Source organism: Bos taurus, chromosome 5, assembly GCF_002263795.3.
Source record: "Bos taurus isolate L1 Dominette 01449 registration number 42190680 breed Hereford chromosome 5, ARS-UCD2.0, whole genome shotgun sequence".
NCBI lineage: Eukaryota > Metazoa > Chordata > Mammalia > Artiodactyla > Bovidae > Bos > Bos taurus.
Genome location: NC_037332.1, coordinates 4,460,886 through 4,477,621, shown reverse-complemented (window position 1 = coordinate 4,477,621; position 16,736 = coordinate 4,460,886). Strand labels below are relative to the sequence as shown.

The 16,736-nt window shown below is 38.7% G+C and overlaps 1 non-coding gene across 1 annotated transcript; it reads right to left on the bottom strand.

Annotated features, from left to right (window-relative positions):
* Positions 1-15,987: 15,987 nt before the first annotated feature.
* TRNAY-GUA (transfer RNA tyrosine (anticodon GUA)) lies at positions 15,988-16,059 on the bottom strand. The gene has a single exon. It is a non-coding gene; the product is annotated as a tRNA-Tyr (tRNA).
* Positions 16,060-16,736: the final 677 nt, after the last annotated feature.

The window sequence follows — 16,736 nt, the reverse complement described above, 5'->3', positions numbered from 1 at the left end:
GGCTCATTTGCAGGGAATATGCTTGATATTTCCATGGTGGAGGAGAATAAAATAAGTGCTTGGAGGGCAAAAGCTGGAAGTGCTCACTCTGTGGAATGGTGAAATTCACCAAGGCCACGAAGGAGGCAGGCTTCGGAGGTTACCAGCCATTAGCAGATAACTGTGCTCACTTTATCACCAGAGCCCAGAGAAGCAGCCCTAACTGCAGAAAATGACAGCATGGTGTACCTACCGAGCTGAGACAGTAGGTAGCAGGGCTAAAATGCTAGACAAAGATCCCCTTGCCCAAGACTGGCATTTCAATTAGCAATGTGTTCAGCTACAAGAAACAGAATCTTAAAATATTTTAAATAAATAGGTGTTTGGTTTGGGGCCATAACATTTAGCACATACGTAGCTGGTTCTTGGCATTGCCCCAGCTGTTCAGCAGTGCCATCAAGGACACAGGCTCTTGCTGGCTCTCTCTTCTGCCACTGTTAGCATGTTGACTTTTATTCTTTTGCTTTTCATATGGTATCTATACCTCCAGCTTCACATGGCTGTTGCAGGAAAAAGAATGTGGAGATAACTGTGTACCAGTGAATCATATACCATGCACCAGGGGAGAGAACCAAGACCAGTGAGCTTCTGTGTTCAACTCATTGCTCAGCTGCCACATGGCTCCCCAAGCTGCCATAGAGCCTGGTAAATTGCATTGTATTTATAGTTTCTTGTGTTCACGGAAGGCAAAGGAGAATAAGATGGAAGTGAAGAAAGAGTCAGATAGTGTATAGCTTCTGTTGTCCTTGGCATGTTACCTCCTCCAAAAAAAAAATGCCAACTTGAAATCGAAGCATGCCTTTAGCTTTTAGTGAGAATAAAAGACCTTCATTTGCTGGACTGCATAAAATCCTGGCATCTTCATAGAATCTTAGAGACAAAGAGAGAAATTTCCCCCATTAATGACTAATGTTGAATTAATATCCACGCAAAGAGGGGCATAAAGATGGATTTAATCTGATGACCAAAATATAGCCATGTTAGGCTTCTTGTACCTGATTTATGTGGTGGAGTTAAAACCATCTGCCACCCAGTTTTATTATATGTTCCAGCAATGACTCTGAGAGCCTGAAATCTCAATCACTAAACAAAATAGATTATTGATCTTTCAATTGATAGAAGTATAAAAAAATCTAAACATTTGCAATAGGTACTTAGATATTTGTTGATTTTATTAGCATGCTTTTATCTCCAGATATTTTCAATTAAACATGATTTAGATGATTATAAACTCAATCCTCCACAAATGTTGACTGGTAAAAACAATAATTAGGAATTTGTCATAAGCCAAAACATTTTAATAATGTCTTTTATTTATATAAAACAGTATGCCATTTAAGACACTGCAGAAATATACTATTTTCATTGATATGTCATTAATTTAGAGTTATAGGATATCTATTGTAATTTGCATAGTACTTAAATTCTCTTTTGGTTTATCCATTAACAAAAAACTATTGAATCCCCAATTTTTTTCGTAGCTAGAGTGTTTTTTCTAGTTATTATTTCATTTATTTTTGACTGCCCTGGGTCTGTGCTGCTGTGCATGGGCTTTCTCTAGTTGCAGTGAGCGGGGCTCCTCTTCATTTGGTGCGAGGGCTCCTCACTGTGGCGGCTTCTCTTCGTAAACACAGACTAGAGCACAGACTCGAGGTGGGCGGGTTTCAGGAGTTGTAGCACAGTGGGCTCAGTAGTTGTGGCACAAAGTCTGAGTTGCTCCACGATATGTGAAATCTTCCCGGACTAGGGATTGAATCTGGCTCCTCTGCATTGGCAACCTGGTTCTTATCCACTGCACCACCAGGGAAGTCCTAGGCATAGTGTTTTTGGCACACCAAAGTCTTTGCTTTCATAGAATTTATAGAAACAAATGACATCCATTATATGCTATTTGGTGATAAGGGTTGAATAGATAGATAGGCATGTGAAGAAAGTGATTGGATGGTATAGGTGCCATGTGTATTGGATAATCAAGGTAGCTGTAGTCCTAGGAGAAACCTGGGACAACAGTGTTTCCAGCTGAGAGGACAGAAATGCAGAAATGTATCATTGGTATGGAGGCTTCCCCGGTGGCTCAGTGGTAAAGATTTTGCCTGCAAGGCAGGAGATGCAGCACAGAGGGGTTAGATCCCTGGGTCATGGAAGATGCCTTGGAGGAGGGCATGGCAATCCACTCCAGTATTCTTGCCTGGAGAATCCCATGGACAGAGGAGCCTGGCGGGCTACAGTCCATGGAGTTACAAAGAGTCCGATATGGCTAAAGAGGCTTAGCACACATGCATGATTGGTATGATTAGGGAGCAGCAAGGAACCTGTGTGTCTGCAGTGACATGAGCAAGAGGGAAAAGGGTAGAGGATGCGTTGGGGGTATAGAACACCTAGGGGCATTTACCATAGTAAAATCTTCATTGACAAATTGAACAAAAACTCAAAATTATGACTTTAATTGATCTATTAGTTGACTTAACTGTTCCCATATGATGTGAGTACACTCTATAGAGTAAAAATGTTAACATGCTTTTATTATACTTTCTGGATAAAATTAAATTTCTTATCAATGCTTCATAAGTAGCATATATACATATATAATGAATATGTAAATTTAATGGATTTCAGTGGTTGTAAAAGTGTTGAAATTTTTCATCTTTTGAAGTTGGGTCTTCTCTACACACCTGTAACTTTAGGTTGACTACTCAGAGTGTTAAGCTGTCGTGTGGGTAGTGTGGGCTGAGCTGCCTGCACAGGTGATTCAGCTCATGACAAGCCCGAAACTGGCTACTCCCACACCCCATGATTCAAAAACATTTATCCCACTAGACTTGCCAAGGGCTGGAAATTACCACATTATTCATTGCCTTGAGTTGAGGCACTGGAGGTTGCTGTTAATTATTTAAACACCCCTTGAGAAGGAGGAAAATTAATCATTACCTATTTAAAAATTCTCTCAAATCCGATGAGCTGGGAAGTCACCTAGTGACACACTTTGGGAATGAGACAGAAGTGAGGTGTGAGAGTGGGAATGTCGAAGCTTCTGAATATGGCATTTCCATGGAAGGCAGTCAGAATGGGGACACTGGATGTAAAGAGGAAAGTGGCAAACTCCGCTCTCTCTGCTGTGGTCTACGGGAAAGCACTGAGGTTCTGAAAGCCTAAGAACTGGGCGGGTCATTTCACTTTTTGTGAAGTGGAAGTATCAACAGAACAATGTATATGAAAACACTTTCCTAAGTGATAATCAGAAGCACTGTGCAGTACTTAGACTCACCTGAAACAAAACAACAGAAGTTCAAATATAATGATACAGAGTAACAGATATTTCAGGCAAATATCAACCAAAAGTAAGTTGGATTAATAGTTTTAATAACAGACTAATGAATTTAAGATTATTTCTTAAGTTTATAAGGAGCAAATCGATATGTTAAAGAACAATGGATCTAGAACAGAAGAGCTGGAATGAATATATAACTTCATACATTCTTTTCAAACCCACTCAGAGAAATCAACTTTTGCTTTAACCCTAAAAGGAATCTACATAAATTCAAAGATTCAACATCTCAAAAAATCATATTCTTTGATCATAATGCAATAAAGTGAAATTGATAACAAGAGAATAGCTTAAAATGCAATAAATCTATATACTATTAAATATTCTTACCTGAAAGAGGGTCTCATAAGACCAATTAGAAAATACATGGAATTGTGTAACAGTGAAAGCACAACATACCAACACATGTGTGACATAGCAATGTTCTGCTTTAAGTTCATTTTTCATAGAGTGGGAAAGAATAAAGGAATCAAGTTTGCCAGGGGAAATATCAATAACCTCAGATATGCAGATGACACCACCCTTATGGCAGAAAGCGAAGAACTAAGGAGGCTCTTGATGAAAGTGAAAGAGGAGAGTGAAAAAGTTGGCTTAAACCTCAATATTCAGAAAACTAAGATCATGGCATCTGGTCCCATCACTTCATGGCAAATAGATGGGGAAACAGTGACAGACTTTTAATTTGGGGGGCTCCAAAATCACTGCAGATGGTGACTGCAGCCATGAAATTAAAAGGCACATGCTCCTTGGAAGAAAAGTTATGACCAACCTAGACAGCATATTAAAAAGCAGAGACATTACTTTGTCAACAAAGGTCTGTCTAGTCAAGGCTATGGTTTTTCCAGTAGTTGTGTGGATGTGAGAGTTGGACTATAAAGAAAGCTGAGCGCCAAAGAACTGATGCTTTTGAACTGTGGTGTTGGAGAGGACTCTTGAGAGTCCCTTGGACTGCAAGGAGATTCAACCAGTCCATCCTAAAGGAGATCAGTCCTGAGTGTTCATTGGAAGGACTGATGTTGAAGCTGAAACTCCAATATTTCCACCATTTAATGCGAAGAGCTGACTCATTTGAAAAGACTCTGATGCTAGTAAACATTGATGGCGTGAAGAGAAGGGGACAGCAGAGGATGAGATGGTTGAATGGCATCAACAACTCAATGGACATATGTTTGGGTGGACTGGGAGTTGGTGATGGACAGGGAGGCCTGGTGTGCTGCATTCCATGGGGTCGCAAAGAGTTGAACACGACTGAGTGACTGAACTGAACTGATATTAGTAAACCACTGACAAAATGATAGAGAAACAAATCCAGGCAAAGAAGAGGAAGGAAGCAATCACTGGAACAGAAACCAAACAACGATGTAACCAAGGAAAACCTCTTTCTTGATGAGACGGATGAATAGACAATCATCAGGTCAAGGAAAATGGAAGCAATTTAGATATAAAATACAAAATGAAAGCAGATATCTAATTACAGACACAATCGTAACTGCAAGATAGGAAAGGGATATTATGAAAAAATATATGATAAATTTTGAGTATTAAACAGAAATGTTTACATTTGGGGGAAAGATGTAAAATGTCAAAATGGTACAAGACAAAATAGAAAAAAAATTCCAGTGATGATTAAAGCCTATGTGACCTTCTCAACAAGAAGTCACAACTCAATTGATTTTATTGATGAGTTCTTCCCAAAATTCAAAGAACAGCTTATCTTCATATTATATGTTTATTGCAGAGTATTAGATAGAGGAAAAATTTTCAACGTACTTTTTTGAAGTTAATATAAACTTGATTCAAAACAGGAAAATGAAAGAACAAAGAAACAATGACTAATACTTATTTAAGTTATAACCATGCAGAAGGCAAAAAACGTACTCAAAATATTTCATAATGATCAATTAGACTTTTGTCTAAGAATGCAGTGGTTATTCTGCATCAGAAAACGTATCAGCTTACCACATTAATTGAAGGAAAACAATGATCATAATAGACTCAGGAAAATAAGTTGATAAAAGTAATACCAATTATGGTTTTTAAAAACTTTCAGGGAGCTACAGATAAGGGAATTTTTCTGTAGCTTTCTAAAAGCTGTAATGTCAAACAAATGCAAGAAACTCAGAAAATTACATACTTTCTGTTTAAGATTGGCATTACCAGAGATATACCTTAATACTGTTACTCTGTAACAATTTACAAAAGGCCATAATTTTAGAAGGAAAAAAGGAACACAATCCTTATAGGATTAGAAGAAAGAAAAATGTCATTTTTTTCATGCTATTTGATCAACCCTACAGAATCACCCAAAACTCTATGGAACTAATAAAACAATTCATAAAGCTTCTGGATAAAATTAATTTGTCATAAGAGACTTATAAAAATCAATAATGTTTTTAAATTCTACAAATAGTCAACTAGATATTATATTAGAAAACTATATCATTCTCAAACAACAAAATGGAAGACAAATAATCCAAGAAAAGATATTGAAAAGCCTTTTGGAAAAAAATGGAAACTGTTGAAAGACATAACACCTGCATAAATAAACATCTCTTCATGTTCACAGACAGAATCTCACCACAGATGAAATAACTTACTAAAATGTATTAATTCTTAACATGTTTATAAATCAAGTCATATCTCAATAGAATTTTTGAAGCATTTCATGAGTGTATGCTAAAATTCATGTAGAAACATAAAAATGTCCCTAACAATTACGTCAGTTTTGAAAAAGAAGAGCAAAGAAGGGGACTCACTCTACAAAAATTAGAATATAGTCCAAAGGTACAGTGTGATGCTTATGAAAAATTAACAAACGTAAAACCAATGGCAGAGAGTAAATAACTCGGACCCATGTGTACAGGAAAGGCGGACTGCTTCACAGGACACAGCACTGGCAAAACTGATTGCTATGGAGAGATTAGTTGCATCATTCTTGGATTCCAGTGGATTTAAGAACTGTTGGAAAGGAATCCTTCTGAGCTAATAAAAAATACAGTTGGCAACCACAACAAAAATGTATCATGAATTTTACTACATTAACATTAACAGTTTCAGTTTATGAAATGACACATGCAAAATCTAACAAATGACTTATTTTGTGAAATGTCACTTTTAAATTCTAAAAATTGGTTTTCACTTAAAAACTGGTTTTCAAGGAAATATGCAAATGTGGGCGCACATGCACACCAGGGACTTTCGTTGAAAAATGAGCAAAGAAGTAATTCATAGAAAGAGAAATATGAATGACTAGAAGGCACATGAAGACATGGTCACAACCTAATGAAAAGTACAAATTAAAGGGACAGTGCACTGCTGTCCTAGTCTGGTCAGTTGGCAAATTTAACAAGCCTGATTATTTCCAAGCATCAGTGAGTTGTGGAAAGGCTTCATTTCTGTACGAATGTAAATGATATTATTGTTTTACAGAATAGTCTTGCCCCCTTCAGTGACAGTAAGTGGGCATGTACTCTGCAATCACACCCAGTTACAGATCCCAAGGAATATCTCAACAAGTATGTCAGAGGACAGCTATGGAGAATTTCACTGTAATGCTAATTTTGGCATCAGAAAAAAGTAACCTAGGTGTGTACTTCTAGGGCAATGGAAAAGCCCTATGGATCACAACAAACAATTGAAACAGTACTAGGCAGTAATGCTAGACCGTGAAAGCATAATGCCCAGGGAAAACTACAGCAAAAAGTGAAATCTACAACACGTGGTAAATATATACATAAGACAATGGCATGTGTTCTCTATTTACAAAGTATTTTTCAGGCAACAAGTTAAATATTTGAGAATGGTTTTCTATGAGGCAGACAGTTCTGGGAGTGTTGATTCTGAAAATATACAAAAAGAAATAACAGATCTGAGAATTCTCTGGTGGTCCAGTGGTTAGAATTCTGCACTTTCACTGCTGAGGGCCTGAGTTAAAACCCTGGTCAGGCAGGGAACTAAGGTCCTGCAAGTTGTGAGCGTGGCCAAAAAAGAGAGCTGTGAATTGTTGCTGCTGCTGCTGCTGCTAAGTCACTTCAGTCATGTCCGACTCTGTGTGACCCCAGAGATGGCAGCCGACCAGGCTCCCCCGTCCCTGGGATTCTCCAGGCAAGAACACTGGAGTGGGCTGCCATCTCCCTCTCCAATGCATGAAAGCGAAAAGTGAAAGGGAAGTCGCTTAGTCGTGTCCGACTCTCCGTGACCCCATGGACTGCAGCCTACCAGGCTCCTCCATCCATGGGATTTTCCAAGCAAGAGTACTGGAGTGGGGTGAATTGTTGAGAGTGACTAATTCAGTTCTTTTCATCCAAGAACTAAAGGGGAATAGGAATTCAGATAATGCTTATTTTCAAAATATTTACCCCGGTAGCTCTATTCAGGAACAATAAAGTGACATTTATGGTACTGGAATAGCAGTCCAATATATATTTATTTGAAGATCTGTAAGTATACACTCTGGAGAAGGCAATGGCACTCCACTCCAGTACTCTTGCCTGGAAAATCCCATGGACGGGGGAGCCTGGTGCGCTGCAGTCCATGGGGTTGCTAACAGTCGGACACGACTGAACGACTTCACTTTCACTTTTCACTTTCATGCATTGGAGAGGGAAATGGCAACCCACTCCAGTGTTCTTGCCTGGAGAATCCCAGGGACGGGGGAGCCTGGTGGGCTGCCGTCTACGGGGTCGCACGGAGTTGGACACGACTAAAGTGACTTAGTAGTAGTAGTAGTAAGTAGACACACTAAAATCAGTTGCTGTTTCCCAGGGCTATTATCTGAGAATTTCTTATCTGGGTTTATTACACGGAAATTTATAAGTTATCTCTCCATTTGTAGTAGCCACAGAGATTGGTGGCAAGAATGAAGTGAGAATTAAAGGCGACATTAAAAATCAGGGATCAGAGAGTTTTTCCTCCTCAATGGACTCAAAGTCAGCAAAAACCTCAATCAAATATCTCCTTTGAAATTGTCCCACCATTTAACTTCATTGAGAGAGCAGAGTAAAACACACAGACACACACACACACAAATAATTGAATTTAAGTATCATATAGCTTATGAAATACCATATAGCTGAGGTATATATTTCATTTTTGAACAATATCATATCCGACTTACAAAGAAACCACATACTAGATAAGTGAACTAATAATATTTGTGACAGAATAGACCTACATGGAATACATTACTTTAGCATTTTCCCAGCACATTTTTACATATAAACTATAAAAAAAAAAAATCCCTCAACACTATAAAAATAAAATTTGTTGCTAGTGGAAGAAAGAAATATTCTGGGGAATAGAATAATTTTATTAATAATAAAACATGCATTCACTCTCTTTTACCTAGGATTATATTATACATACTCATACAAATAAACCTTGTATTTACATAGCATTATAAAGAGTTTCAGGAGAAGGCAATGACACTCCACTCCAGTACTCTTGCTTGGAAAATCCCATGGACAGAGGAGCCTGGTAGGCTGCAGTCCATAGGGTTGCTGAAGGTTGGACACGACTGAGCAACTTCACTTTCACTTTTCACTTTCATGCATTGGAGAAGGAAATGGCAACCCACTCCAGTGTTCTTGCCTGGAGAATCCCAGGGATGGGGGAGCCTGGTGGGCTGCCATCTATGGGGTCGCACAGAGTCAGACATGACTGAAGTGACTTAGCAGCAGCAGCAGCATAAAGAGTTTCTGTATTAAGTATAGATGATAAAAAGGGTATAGTTTTGAGAAAGAAGAATGCAACTGGAGGAATCAACCTGCCTGACTTCAGACTATACTACAAAGCAATAGTCATCAAGACAGTATGGTACTGGCACAAAGACAGACATACAGATCAATGGAACAAAATAGAAAGCCTGGAGATAAAACTACGCACTTATGGACACCTTATCTTTGACAACGTGTTAGTTGCTTAGTTGTGTCCAAATCTTTGTGACCCCATGGACTGTAACCCATTCTTGTAACCCAAGAATAATGGAGTGGGTTGCCATTTCCTCCATATCTCTGACAAAGGAGGCAATAACATACAATAGAGAAAAGACAATCTCTTTAACAAGTGGTGCTGGGAAAACTGGTCAACCACTTGTAAAAGAATGAAACTAGAACACTTTCTAACACCATATACAAAAATAAACTAAAAATGGATTAAAGATCTAAATGTAAGGCCAAAAACTAAAGAACTCCTAGAGGAAAACATAGGCAAAACACTCGCTGACATAAACCACAGCAGGATCCTCTATGACCCACCCCCCAGGATAATGGAAATAAAAGCAAAAATAAACAAATGGGACATAATTAAACTTAAAAGCTTTTGCACAACGAAACTATAAGCAAGGTGAAAAGACAGCCTTCAGATTGGGAGAAAATAATAGCAAATGAAGCAACTGACAATTAATCTCAAAAATCTACAAACAGTTCATGCAGATCAATTCCAGAAAAATAAATGACCCAATCAGAAAATGGGCCAAAGAACTAAATCGACATTTCTCCAAAGAAGACATACAGATGGCTAACAAACACATGAAAAGATGCTCAACATCACTCACTATTATAGAAATGCAAATCAAAACCACAATGAGGTACCATCTCCCACCAGTCAGAATGGCTGCTATCCAAAAGTCTACAAGCAATAAATGCTGGAGAGGGTGCGAAAAAAAGGGAATCCTCTTACACTGTTGGTGGGAATGCAAACTAGTACAACCACTATGGAGAACAGTGTGGAGATGCCTTAAAAAACTGGAATTAGACTGCCATACGACCCAGAAATCCCACTGCTGGGCATACACAATGAGGAAACCAGAATTGAAAGAGACAAGTGTACCCCATTGTCTCTTTCATCGTAGCACTGTTTACAATAGCCAGGACATGGAAGCAACCTAGATGTCCATTGGCAGACAAATGGATAAGAAATCTGTGGTACATATACACAATGGAATATTGCTCAACTATTAAAAAGAATGCATTTGAATCAGTTCTAATGAGGTGGATGAAAGTGGAGCCTGTTATAGAGTGGAATGCGTCAGAAGAAAAACACCGATACAGTATATTAACGCATATCTAAGACTGTGAAGAAGGCTGAGCACTGAATAATTGATACTTTTGAACTGTGGTGTTGGGGAAGACTCTTGAGAGTCCCTTGGACTGCAAAGAGATCCAACCAGTCCATTCTGAAGGAGATCAGCCCTGGCATTTCTTTGGAAGGAATGATGCTAAAGCTGAAACTCCAGTACTTTGGCCACCTCATGGGAAGAGTTGACTCATTGGAAAAGACTCTGATGCTAGGAGGAATTGGGGGCAGGAGGAGAAGGGGACGGCAGAGGATGAGATGGCTGGATGGCATCACTGACTCGATGGACGTGAGTCTGAGTGAACTCCAGGAGTTGGTGATGGAGAGGGAGGCCTTGGTTGCTGCCATTCATGGGGTCGCAAAGAGTCGGACACGACTGAGTGACTGATCTGATCTGACCTGATCTGATGGAATTTAGAAAGATGGTAACGATGACCCTATATGCGAGACAGCAAAAGAAACACAGAGATAAAGAATAGATTTTTGGACTCTGTGGGAGAGGGTGAGGGTGGGATGATTTGAGAGAATAGCATTGAAACATGTATATTATCATATGTGAAACAGATTGCCAGTCCAGATCCAATGCATGAGACAGGGTGTTCAGGGCTGGTGCACTGGGATGACCCAGAGGGATGGGATGGGGAGGGAGGTGGGAGGGGGGTTCAGGACTGGGTGCACGTGTACACCCATGGCTGATTCATGTCGATGTATGGTGAAAGCCCTTACAATATTGTAAGATAATTAGCCTCCAATTAAAATAAATAAATACATTTTTAAAAAATGATATAGTTTTTAGGCATGCATTTTTCAAAGCCTCTTGATGAAAGTGAAAGTGGAGAGTGAAAAAGTTGGCTTAAAGCTCAACATTCAGAAAACAAAGATCATGGCATCTGGTCCCACCACTTCATGGGAAATAGATGGGGAAACAGTGGAAACAGTGTCAGACTTTCTTTTTCTGGGCTCCAAAATCACTACAGATGGTGACTGCAGCCATGAAATTAAAAGACACTTACTCCCTGGAAGGAAAGTTATGACCAACCTAGATAGCATATTCAAAAGCAGAGACATTACTTTGCCAACAAAGGTTCATCTAGTTAAGGCTATGGTGTTTCATGTGGTCATGTATGGATGTGAGAGTTGGACTGTGAAGAAGGCTGAGCACTGAAGAATTGATGCTTTTGAACTGTGGTGCTGGAGAAGACTCTTGAGAGTCCCTTGGACTGCAAGGAGATCCAACCAGTACATTCTGAAGGAGATCAGCCCTGGGATTTCTTTGGAAGGAATGATGCTAAAGCTGAAACTCCAGTACTTTGGCCACCTCATGGGAGGAGTTGACTCATTGGAAAAGACTCTGATGCTGGGAGGGATTGAGGGCAGGAGGAGAAGGGGACGGCAGAGGATGAGATGGCTGGATGGCATCACTGACTCGATGGACGTGAGTCTGAGTGAACTCTGGGAGTTGGTGATGGACAGGGAGGCCTGGCGTGCTGCGATTCATGGGGTTGCAAAGAGTCGGACACGACTGAGTGACTGATCTGATCTGATCTGGTATTAGTTTTTAACGTGTAGTTTTTTCTCAAGTCCTCTTAAGAGTCCCTTGGACAGCAAGGCGATCCAACCAGTCCATCCTAAAGGAAATCAGTCCTGATTATTCATTGAAAGGACTGATGTTGAAGCTGAAACTCCAATCCTTTGGCCACCTGATGCGAAGAGCTGACTCATTGGAAAAGACCCTGATGCTGGGAAAGATTGAGGGCAGGAGGATAAGGTGACGACAGAGGATTAGATGCTTGGATGGCATCACAGATTCAATGGACATGAGTTTGAGCAAACTCTGGGAGATAATGAAGGACAGCGAAGCCTGTGTGCTGCAGTCCATGGGGGTCACAAAGAGTCGGACACAACTGAGTGATTGAACAACAACTGAAGTCCTAATATCTTTATTCTGAAACGGAACAAAAGACAGGATGGAATCAGATGTCTTACACTGTCATTTTCTTTGAGAAAGCAAAATTCACTAAAGAATCAGAGCTTTCATTTTCTTGACATTGGGTTAAGGGAATTGGTAGGTGTAAACCCTAAGCTGGAAGAAAAATCCGTCCTATATCCAAAATATGCTAAATAAAAAGCTCAAATATATTGTTTTTATAAATGGAAGCACCCTCAAAGGCAAAATTTCAAGATTTTAATTTTTGAAATTTCAACTTTAGAAAACTCTTCCTCTTGATATGAAATACTGAGGTAATTATATGGATTGCTTACTATTTTACAAGCACTTTTCTAAGTTCTTTGGTGTCAGTGAATAAAACAGGTTAAAGACCATTTCCTTCATGAAGCAGATACTCTAGAACACTTAAATATTAAAAAAAAACCCTAATAACTTTAAAAAATTTAAATAAAACCTTAATATTTAAAAAATTTAGCACCTGTAAAATTGACTCTTAAAAAAAGATCAGATATCAACAGCTCCGTGATCTTCTCCCAAAGCACTTATTTTTGTATTACAGTTATTAATAATTGACAAAACAATCAAAATAAGTACTCATGTTCTCACCTGTTTAGGCAAAGAATGCATTAATAACTACCAAGGCTAACATGAAATGTTAACAGAAGTGGTATGGACATAACAGAAGCAGAAGATATTAAGAAGAGGTGGCAAGAATACGTAGAAGAACTGTACAAAAAGGTCTTCATGACCAAGACAATCACGATGGTCTGATCACTCACCTAGAGCCAGACATCCTGGAATGTGAAGTTAAGTAGGCCTTAGAAAGCATCACTACGAACAAAGCTAGGGAGGTGATGGAATTCCAGTTGAGCTATTCCAAATCCTGGAAGATGATGCTGCACTCAATATGCCAGCAAATTTGGAAAACTCAGCAGTGGCCACAGGACTGGAAAAGGGCAGTTTTCATTCCAATCCCAAAGAAAGGCAATGCCAAAGAATGCTCAAACTACCGCACAATTGCACTCATCTCACACACTAGTAAAGTAATGCTCAAAATTCTCCAAGCCAGGCTTCAGCAATACGTGAACCGTGAACTTCCAGATGTTCAGGCTGGTTTTAGAAAAGACAGAGGAACCAGAGATCAAATTGCCAACATCTGCTGGATCATGGAAAAAGCAAGACAGTTCCAGAAAAACATCTATTTCTGCTTTATTGACTATGCCAAAGCCTTTGACTGTGTGGATCACAATAAACTGTACAATTCTGAAAGAGATGGGAATACCAGACCACCTGACTTGCATCTTGAAAAACCTATATGCAGGTCAGGAAGCAACAGTTAGAACTGGACATGGAACAACAGACTGGTTCCAATTAGGAAAAGGAGTACATCAAGGCTGTATATTGTCACCCTGCTTATTTAACTTATACGCAGAGTACATCGTGAGAAACCCTGGGCTGGAAGATGCACAAGCTGGAATCAAGATTGCTGGGAGAAATATCAATAACCTCAGATATGCAGATGACACCACCCTTATGGCAGAAAATGAAGAGGAACTAAAAAGCCTCTTGATGAAAGTGAAAGAGGAGAGTGAAAAAGTTGGCTTAAAGCTCAACATTCAGAAAACTAAGATCATGGCATCCCGTCCCATAACTTCATGGGAAATAGATGGGGAAACAGTGGAAACAGTGTCAGTTTTATTTTTGGGGCTCCAAAATCACTGCAGATTGTGACTACAGCCATGAAATTAAAAGATGCTTACTCCTTGGAAGGAAAGTTATGACCAACCTAGACAGCATATTGAAAAGCAGAGACATTATTTTGCCAACAAAGGTCCATCTAGTCAAGGTTATGGTTTTTCCAGTGGTCATGTATGGATGTGAGAGTTGGACTATAAAGAAAGCTGAGTGCCGAAGAATCGATGCTTTTGAACTGTGGTGTTGGAGAAGACTCTTGAGAGTCCCTTGGACTGCAAGGAGATCCAACCAGTCCATTCTAAAGGAGATCAGTCCTGGGTGTTCTTTGGAAGGAATGATGCTAAAGCTGAAACTCCAATACTTTGGCCACCTCATTCGAAAATTTGACTCATTGGAAAAGACTCTGATGCTGGGAGGGATTGGGGGCAGGAGGAGAAGGGGATGACAGAGGATGAGATGGGATGGTTGGATGGCATCACCAACTCGATGGACATGAGTTTGGGTGAACTTCGGGAGTTGGTGATGGACAGGGAGGCCTGGGGTGCTTCAATTCATGGGGTCGCAAAGAGTTGGACATGACTGAGTGACTGAACTGAACTGAAGGCTATCGTGAAACATTTAAAGATCGTATTCTAGGCCTTTTTATATATTTTTTGCTTACGTAAATTTATGCTGTTGGAGCATAATTGGATAAAAGTAGGATCTTTTTTATTCTATGATTTAATGATACAATTTTTAGATCCAAATTAATCTTATTTTTCCTAATTTTCTTTAACTCCTTCTCAGTTTGATGGCTACAGAAGTGTGTGGTAATAGCCAAAAAGGAAATTTCCCCCGAATTTGTAGTGGATTTTGTTACCCAGATGCAAATTTGTTTTATAATCTTATTGGCAATATACCATATTTGACATTTGTAGTCTTTTTTTAAGAGTATGAGTTCTTAAGAATGAAATTAATATCCTAGTTATTGAATTTATTTAAATTTCAAAGGATTTAGAGCCATTCAATTCTGTAAATGAAAATGTAAGAAGCTATATTTACATCTAAGGTGAATACACAAAATTTTATTTCCAAACTGTGGTAGAAGATTTAAGTAATAGTGAAATATTGCTTACATTGTTTGGCATATATGAAAGTTTGCCAAAATATTAAGGAATCAGCTACTGAAATAATATGTTATAAAGATAGATAGTCTTTGTTTTCTAAAATCCCTTTATGTCAAGTGTTTTAGACTGTTTAATGGCTCAGAACGGCAAAATTGTGAGCCTTACATGAGCACCATTTTTATAAACCAAATATAAAGCATATTATTTTATGTAGCAGTTCAGATGAGGTATTTGAGCTTCAATTATTCCTCTTGAAAAGTTTAATTAGGCATGGGTATCTATATATAGGTGAAAAGACCTGACTTTTGGACATTTTTATTTAAAATGTCAAACTCTGCCACAAACCAGTTCCATTCAGGCACAGTGGTCAGCTGTCTCTCTCTCTCTCTCATGATTCCCCACAGTGGTGAGGCTATCAGTAAAACAGTACTACGTTTACTTAGAATAATGAAAAATAAGTCATTTTCTTTTTCAATATTTTTGAATGTCTGACTGTTGTAAGTGGATAGCTATTTTCCACAAATAGAATAAAACTAATGTTATTTGCTTGAACTTTCCAGAAGAAAGGGTAAAAAGAGATGATTCAGCATAATTTTGCTAGGCTTTGTTGTTTTTCCATTTGATCTGAGTTTATTTCATCCTAACTTGACAAATGATGGAATCTTTCAAAGGTTACCAGCCCAGAAGAAAATATCCCTTAAAATATTGTGATGCTGTGTTTCTCTGAAAGACCTTTTCCTTTTTTAACCTCTTTTGATTATCGTCAATCTAAGGAATATCATTTCCTTCTCCAGGGGATCTTCCCGAGCCAGGGATTGAACCTGGGTCTCCTGCATTACAGGCAGATGCTTTACCATCTGAACCACTAGGGAAGCTATTTGGTGGCAGGGATTGCTTATTTATTTATTTTATTTATGTGTTGGTTTCATTATTCCTCGTGTTTCCTGTAAACTGTGGCATGGCATTTATTTTTCGCTACAAGGACACTGCTAATACATGTGTTCTCTAACTGGATCATCAATGTATTAACTCTTCCAATAATTTTTGAAAATATTCTCTGAGGTACACAATCAGGGTAATGTTATTCATGATAGTTCTTTGAGATAATATGCTTATTTCATCCTTGTTATCTAGTTAAAACATTCTGCCTGAGAGCTTAGGGCTTATGAGTTGAAAGATGAAGAAAATGATTACTAGGTTTATTTTTCTTGTTAATTTGAAAAGAATGCATTTCTCAAACCCGTATCCATGTTCCATAATGCAGGGTCTCTGCCTATAGATGGTACAGCATACTATAAAAATTATAGATGTGTTCAAGTATGTGAAATATGTACCACATACATCAGCTTCATAAATAATAATCCAATAAATTGGCAATTTAGAAATCACCATCTCTAGGTGCACAAACTTAATTTTCTACTTTTTCAGAAAGAAAAAAAAATAACAAAATCAAGTAACATTCCACCAAGATATTTAACTTTTTGTAGGAGGATAAGCTATTTTTCACACTGTGGAAGCATCTCTAAGCAGGCAAACATTGATAGGTTGC